This window comes from Cebus imitator, unplaced genomic scaffold, assembly GCF_001604975.1.
Source record: "Cebus imitator isolate Cc_AM_T3 unplaced genomic scaffold, Cebus_imitator-1.0 Scaffold269, whole genome shotgun sequence".
Taxonomy (NCBI): Eukaryota; Metazoa; Chordata; class Mammalia; order Primates; family Cebidae; genus Cebus; species Cebus imitator.
This window is the reverse complement of record NW_016107584.1, coordinates 1,902,260-1,910,020: the sequence shown is the minus strand read 5'-3', so window position 1 is coordinate 1,910,020 and position 7,761 is coordinate 1,902,260. Positions and strand designations below refer to the sequence as shown.

At 39.6% G+C, this 7,761-nt stretch overlaps 1 non-coding gene across 1 annotated transcript; it reads right to left on the bottom strand.

Annotated features, from left to right (window-relative positions):
* Positions 1-3,604: 3,604 nt before the first annotated feature.
* Positions 3,605-3,672, bottom strand: LOC119467246. The gene has a single exon (XR_005195782.1). It is a non-coding gene; the product is annotated as a small nucleolar RNA SNORD95 (small nucleolar RNA).
* Between the last annotated feature and the right edge of the window lie 4,089 nt (positions 3,673-7,761).

The following is a 7,761-nucleotide window of genomic DNA, read 5'->3' as shown; positions in this document are numbered from 1 at the left end:
ATTGGCTACAGAATAATTGAAATTCTTTCAACACTTAGCTGTTGGGCTTCTTACTGACAGAGAGTAGAGAAATGATATATACCACATAACATGGCTTATTCTGAGGCCATCACACGCCCTATACTGAAGGATAAAACAAAACAAAAAGTCCCATTCTGTGCTATTGAGATATTAATGTTCAGAATTGGAGGTGGTGATACTGTAATCATCTGAATAGCAGCCCTTCATTTAGCCCACACACTTTCCTGTGACCAACTTGGTCACCGCTTGACTATCCACAACTACAGATATAAATGGAAACTTGGTATTGCAAACCTGAACCATTTATAATGGAAAGCTTCTGCCCTCCCTGGGAATCCAGCTGGGTGACTGCCTCCAACCTCAAAACTCCCTGAAAAGAAATGCAGTGAAATGTCATGGTGTTTATACAATTTCCTTCATGGTATTAGATTAGTAATTTCACAGCTCTGTGCCTCAGTTTCCTCACCTGCAATTCATCACAAATGCAATCTTTTTAACTTGTTTCATATAATATTATAAAAATAAAAGTTGTTTTTAAGAGCTTGCTTGACCAAAATTACTTTGCTGCTATTAAACCATATATAAACAGAAACTTCTTTTTCCAGTGGGCAAATGTGTATAATGTGTTGGGGTTTTGTTTCTCTTTTTTAAATCGAACTGAATCAAGCTATATTTACAACAGGCACCCTATTTGAGGCAAGAGCAAATTGCTGGGAGGTGAAACATTTGTTCAAAAATAGAACAGCTGAGAGATAAATACTATAAGTCTATATTTTATCTTTCTTTCCTAACAATGTTTGAATGTTAGATAAGGTGCTCTTAGTAAAAGAGGACTCGTTTTCCAAAATGTTGTACTACTGATTTGGCAAAAGAGGTTTTGGGGAAGGAAAGCAATGAAAATGGAGAGGGAAAAAGAGTAATTCCTGGGTGTTACTGAACTACACACAAATTTCTGAAAACTTCAGAAATTGTACTTGGTAGATCATACGGACGTATTTAAATGAGGATTCAAGGAAATGTTGGGCATTGCTTTCTAAATGACTGTCTTAAATTTTACTAATATTATGCCCACTCATAAAATGATTCATGGGGTGTTCCAAGGTTTCTTGCCCTTTGATCCACCGAAGAATTTCTCAAAGTGTGTTTACAATGGATGATGATAGGAATTACATAGAGAGAATGAAATAGGAGAGTCATGTCTAGAACTTGAGTACATATAGGCACTTGATTTATGACAAAAATGAAACTACAAGCAGTGAAGGAAGAACAGTCATTACAATAAATGGTGCCAGAACAGCTAGATATCCACACGGGCAAAACTTGTGTTGAATAAAATATTGCTGGATACAAAATAATTCACACTGTGTATTTGGCATCTCCTAGTACAGAACAGTGCTTTTCAAAGTGTGGCTCATGGACCACTTGATCCAAGTTATAGTTTATAGTCAAAGATGTAGATTTTTGACCCTGTCTTAGACTCACTGATTCTCTAGGAGTGAAACCTAACAATCTGCATTTTTGTTAAACTCCCTTAGATGATTTTCAGTACACTAAAGCTTCGGCTTCATCAGCACAGTGTTTTTCAATTAGGAGATCAACCATTTGAATCCCAGCTTTGCCACATAAGGGCATATTTATTAATCCATCTATATTTCAGTTTTTTTCACTAATAAAGCAATGATAATTTAAAAACTCATAGGCTAGTTATAATGATTAAGTGACATGCTGCATAGATAGTGCTTAGCACAGTCCCAGCTTATACTAAGTGCTCAGTAAATGTTAAAATCTCTTTTCATATCCAAAAACTTACTAGAAACCAAGTGTGTTAAATCACTTATAAAAAATATCCCTTGTCAAATTTTGACTTTGTATTGATACTCCTGAATTATTGCTGTATCTTTAGTTACTTGTTTAGGACAAGTGTATCAATAGATAAGTGGAGAGTATTTGATCTTGAAGACTTGTTAAAGAGTTTTCAAGATCAAACCAAGAGGTACTACCTAGAGAACATAACATTCATTCATACATCTCACCAAACAAACTAAGATCCTATTCAAATGATGCAGCTTCAGGGTTTGTGCGTGTGCTGTAACACCAGACATCTGCCCAGTGACCTGCATGAGCTAAATAAGCATGGTAATCAACACAATAGCAGATAAATTCATGAAGCAAACATTTACTGGAAAATTATGATGTTCCAGGTACTATACTAGATGCTGAGCATCGAGTATAAAGATATGGTACTTCCCCTCAAGTAGCACATAGCCTATGAGATATTGCAGCATATCATCTTCATATCTGCATGTATTTCTCAACCAATTTTGTTGCTGTTGTTAAATAGCTAGAAAACTATAAAAGACTTGTTTTACGGACAGGGTATTTATGGCTATTCCTTCTCAATTGGGGATAAGAGAAAGATATTAAACAAGTGCACCTCGCTTCCTCTCTTCTTCCTATCTTCAAAAGCAAATAATTTTCTTTGAAACTTTGAAGAGATTGTTCCATTTTCTTCTGGCATCCAGCACTGCTGACAGTAAGCGTGGTGCAATGAGGGAAGGGGGCTGCTCTGGTAGGGTGAAAGCTGCCTTGGCAACTTCTCTGACCTGTACAATTCTCTGCTTGCTCTTCAGTACTGCAGGACTAAATATCTGTGCTGGAAAGTGGACGGCAAGCTCTAGAAAGTAATGGGCAAAGAGTTTAGGAGTCTGGGCCCAACTGTGCCCAGATAGTCAAAGCCAGAGAGGCCTGAGATTCATATAAGACATTTTGCTGAGATACTCTGTATTAGTTTTTAGGGCTGCCATATCAAAGTTCCACAAGCTAGGTGGCTTAAAACAGCAAAATTTTTTAATCTCATCATTCTGGAGGCTAGAAATCCAACATCAAAATATCAGCAGGCCCATGCCCCCTCTGAAGGCTCTAAGGAAGGAACTGTTCCATGACTTTCTTCTAGCTTCTGGTAATTGCTGGGAAAGTTGGCTTTCCTTGGTTTGTGGCTGGGTCACTCCAATCTCTGCCTCCATCATCAATGGCTGCGACTCTGCACTCCCTCTGTGTTCTCTCCACTTCCAAGGACACCAGTCATTTAATTTAAGGCCCACCTTAATTCAGAACGTTCACCTAAACTTAACTAATTATATCTACAAGGATCCTATTTCTAAATAAGACACATCCTGAGGTTCCAGAGGACATAAATTTTGGGAAGGACACTATTCAACCCAGTACAGTCTCAGTAGAGCATGGACTTTAGAAAACAAAAGTAATAGGGTTAGCTGGAATTAGGCAGGTAGGAAATGGGAGCATAGACCAGACATAGAACCAGCTGCACACCTGGCACTCCAGCATCCCTGAACTACACAGGGCTGGCTCTCCACATGATTCCACCTTCACTAACAGGGCCAGTTTACTCGTTACACACAGTAGGTGCAATGCCAAGGTCCCATGATACTTTTAGAAACTCATGAAAATGTTTTAATCTCTTTCAAAATCTAAAAATAAATAAATAAATATAATCCATCCTGGATTATATTCATATGTATATTGATGCAGTCATAAAATTTAATTTTAAAGCTATTATCTGCAGTGGTTCAGAAACAGCCCCTGGGTTTCAGCACAGGCATTCAGATGACATGTTGGAGTCATCACCATCCTAATTTTTTGTTTGTCTGAGACGGAGTTTTGCTCTTCTTGCCCAGGCTGGAGTGCAGTTACACTGTCTCAGCTCGCTGCAACCTCCACCTCCCAGGTTCAAGTGATTCTCCTGCCTCAGCCTCCTGAGAGTAGCTGGGATTACAGGCACACATCACTACACCTGGCTAATTTTATATTTTTAGTAGACATGGGGTTTCACCATGTTGGCCAGGCTGGTCTTGAACTCCTGACCTCAGGTGATCCCCCCCACCTCAGCCTCCCAAAGTGCTGGGATTGCAGATGTGAGCCACTGACCCTAATTTTTAATACATTGTTTAATGCAGAAAGGAGCACTTAAAAGGCAAAAGTGCCTAGAGCACACAAATATCATCACACAGCTGTGTTCACTAATATGCATTGGCCTAGTGCATATTCACTAATACACACTGGCTCATACACTTGGCCTGGAGAAGCTGGAGAGTTTGCGTGGGCTTCCATTCATCCTTGCTTTTGGAGTGGTCCATAGCCAATGACTGGTGATGGCAGGGGCATCACAGCCCAGCACCCTTGCTGATGGGAGAATAACCTGTATGGGCACAATTCACTCTCCATAGTGCCCTATCAAATCACATCATTGCCTTGCTTCTTTCCCTACCTTATACTGTTTCCCTCCTACCTTTGCAGCATTCCCTCACTAAATCACTTGCCAAAGAATTCCCATCTCAGCCAGGTGCAGTGGCTCATGCCTGTAATCCCAGCAATTTGGGAGGCCAAGGCGGGTGGATCACCTGAGGTCAGGAGTTCAAGACCAGCCTGGCCAACATGGTGAAACCCCATCTCTACTAAAAATGCAAAAATTAGCCAGGTGTGGTGGCAGGTGCCTGTAATCCCAGCTACTCCAGAGGCTGAGGCAGGAGAATCGCTTGAACTCAGGAGGCAGAGGTTGCGGTGAGCCAAGATTGTGCCACTGTACTCCAGTCTGGAGGACAAGAGCGAGACTTCATCTAAAAAAAAAAAAAAAAAAAAGAATTCCCATCTCAATATCTGCTTCTAGGGAACATAACCTAAGACACTTTGGATCTCCTTAATAAGCATTAACACTGGCAAAAGTTATCTAATAAACACTCATATTGAGTGAGTAAATGTTAGAAAAACATGGAAGCAAGTAAGAAAGACCTAGCCAGGCCTTTAAATGGACTAAATTGATCATAAAAGAAACTTTAGTTCTTGGCCTGGCCTGGTGATTCACACCTGTAATCCCAGCATTTTGGGAGTCTGAGGTGGGTGGATCACCTGAGGTCAGGAGTTCAAGACCAGCCTGGCCAACATGGTGAAATCCTGTCTCTATTAAAAATACATAAATTAGCTGTGTGTGATGGTGTATGCCTGTAATCCCAGCTACTCAGGAGGCTCAGGCAGGAGAATCACTTGAACCCTAGAGGAGGAGGTTTCCGTGAGCCAAGATCCTACCACTGTACTCCAGCCTGGATGACAGAGTGAGACTCTATCTCAAAAAAACAAAAAAACAAACAAAATAAAACAGGAAAAAATACTTCAGTTCTTGAAAAATTATAGACTGAAGATATAGAGAAAATATAATGAGGTGGATTCTTGAACAAGGGCACAAGGCAATGAATTTGCTCACAAACATGAGGGAAGATCTATAGATTAGATGTGAGGAACAATGCCTACTGTGTGCTCAGCACTGTGTAAGTTACTTTCATAGGTACCAACAGACCAAGATAATAATAAGCTGTCAAAACTGATTCTCTCAGACTTGATTGGTCCCAGAGCTGGGAGCAAGAGGAGCAAGCATGGACTATGAGATTGGCTCAGGAAAATTTATGTGAACAATCGTCTAGTGATGAAAGGACTGCCTTTGAAGACCTGACACCTTGCAACAGTATCCTTGGTGATCTTAAGAGTCTGGTCCTTTGAAGCCAGTGTTCAACAAGATGTAAAAATGAGGAGATTTCATGCCATGGAATTTCTATCACAGATATGGTTTTTTTGTAATTTTAGCAGTTCCTCTCAACCTTTGCAGCAGTTTTGGAGCCGAGCAGATGGCAGGGGAGGGCTTAACTAAGTGGTGAAGTTTCAGCTGCAAAAGGCAATTCCTAGAATGACAATTCAGAAACTCATTTCCCCCAACACTTATCATATTGGCAGAGGGTTAGTGAATCTTTTTAGAAAAACAAGAAGGAGGCAATTTTGCATCAGAATAAGGCAGCCTATGTTTGGTTAGGTTATGTGCAGGCAAACACTACTGAGTCCAATTCTTTCCTTGCATTTGCAATTCCCAAGGCAACAGGCCAGTCTTGTTTGTAAATTAAATAATATCCAAAATAGCTAAAGCTTAGGATCTGAAATGTAAGGCACCTCCTGAATGTGGAGCAACTGCTAAATGCATCTGAAACCAGGGGATGACAGTTTCAGCGAAGTTGTTCCAATCCCGGCTGGCATTAAGTACCCCTATAGTTTCCAGCTATGTATCGTAAGGAAACAGCAAGTTTGTAGAAAGAGCATAATCTGCGCTCAAATCCTGCCTCTAATACTAAATAACTATATGATCTTGAAAAAATTACTTTTCCTCTCTGAGCCTCTTTCCACAAATGGTGGGGTTGGGAAAGGGACAATTGCAATCTCAAAAGATTATTGCAAGAATTCAGTGTGATAATATACATAAAAGTAACTAGCAAATCGCAGATCTTAAACTGGTATCCATTTTCCTTCATTTCTATTCCGCCTAGCTTGGCAGAAGTTTGTCAAAATAGCTGTTGCTCTTTCAAACTGCTTCAGCTTTGGCTCATCCATAATTTTTTCTTTATCTTCAGACAAGTTTAATTATAACAGTTTGCTTTTCTTAAAATTTCATAGCCCGTATTCTTTGTGAATGAGGCAGTGAGGTTTGGCTTTTGGGATTTTCGTTTCAATCCTTTACAATGTGCATATAAGGAAAACAATAAATGTATTCGATATTCTGAAGCTATAAATGTATCCTCTTTTAATGAGGCCTGTTTGTTTCAATTAAGTCTAAATTACTCAAGCACAATAAAGGAGTTATCGATTGAGATTATTTCTGTGGCAAGTAACAGAAAAGCTATTCAACTGGCTTAAACAATTAAAAGAATTTACTGGCTCCTGTAACTAAAAAGTCCACAGGACTTTTCATGGCTTGGTCTAGGGATGGTTTGGTCCAGGCTCTGGCTCAATTTTTTCTGCAGTCCTCTCAGTTTCACCTGCCTCTAAATGTTGGTTTTGTTCTCAGGCTGGCCTTATAAAATGACTGCTAACAGCATTGATGGTGGTTTCTCATTCGCATCCAACACAGAGCTACCGGCAAGGCCAGTTTTTAGGACCGCCATACAAAAGCCCCAAGCTTCACTCTGGCTGTACTATCCTGATCCTATTTCTCCCATCCAAGCACTTCCCAGGCCCAACCCTAGTGAACTTCTGAGATCAGGCATGTGCAGCGTGATATGGCCATAGATTTTGATCATATTTCTGTAGGTAGGGAAGTGCCATCTTCTGATTGACTTAAATCCGTATCAATCCCTATGACAAGGAAATGGAATTATTCTAAGTGGTCTAGAAAATCAGGTCCCTCTTCTGGATCTGAAGATGAGGTCTGCTCCTCCTGGTTGCCACTCAAGGGAACTGAAACGGATAGTAGAAGAAAAATTTCAAAGTCTGCTACAATTAAAAAATAATTTTAGCAACTTAGCGCAGTGTTTCTAAATGCCTTTTCCTTCATTTTAAAATTCTAACTTATTTCACTATATTAGATTCTTTCCAAATAAAATATTATGCTTTAACAACCAAAGGGAACCATTAAACTTAAGAGTCAACTAATGCAAGGCAAGATATCAGGAAGAATTTCAAGACATCTAAGTTAGGAGTTGTTCTCATTCTTTTTCCCTCTCCATTCCCTCTTGTTTTTCTTTTCCTCAATTCTGTTGATAATTTTTTCTTTTTCTCACTTTCTTCCTTCCATTTATAGTTCTGTTTGCTTCTCTCAATATGCATTTTCATATATGCAAACATAACAGGATGCAAGATTAGACATTTTCTGATCTCTCACAAGTTTAGCTAAAGTCTCAAAGCTGTTGA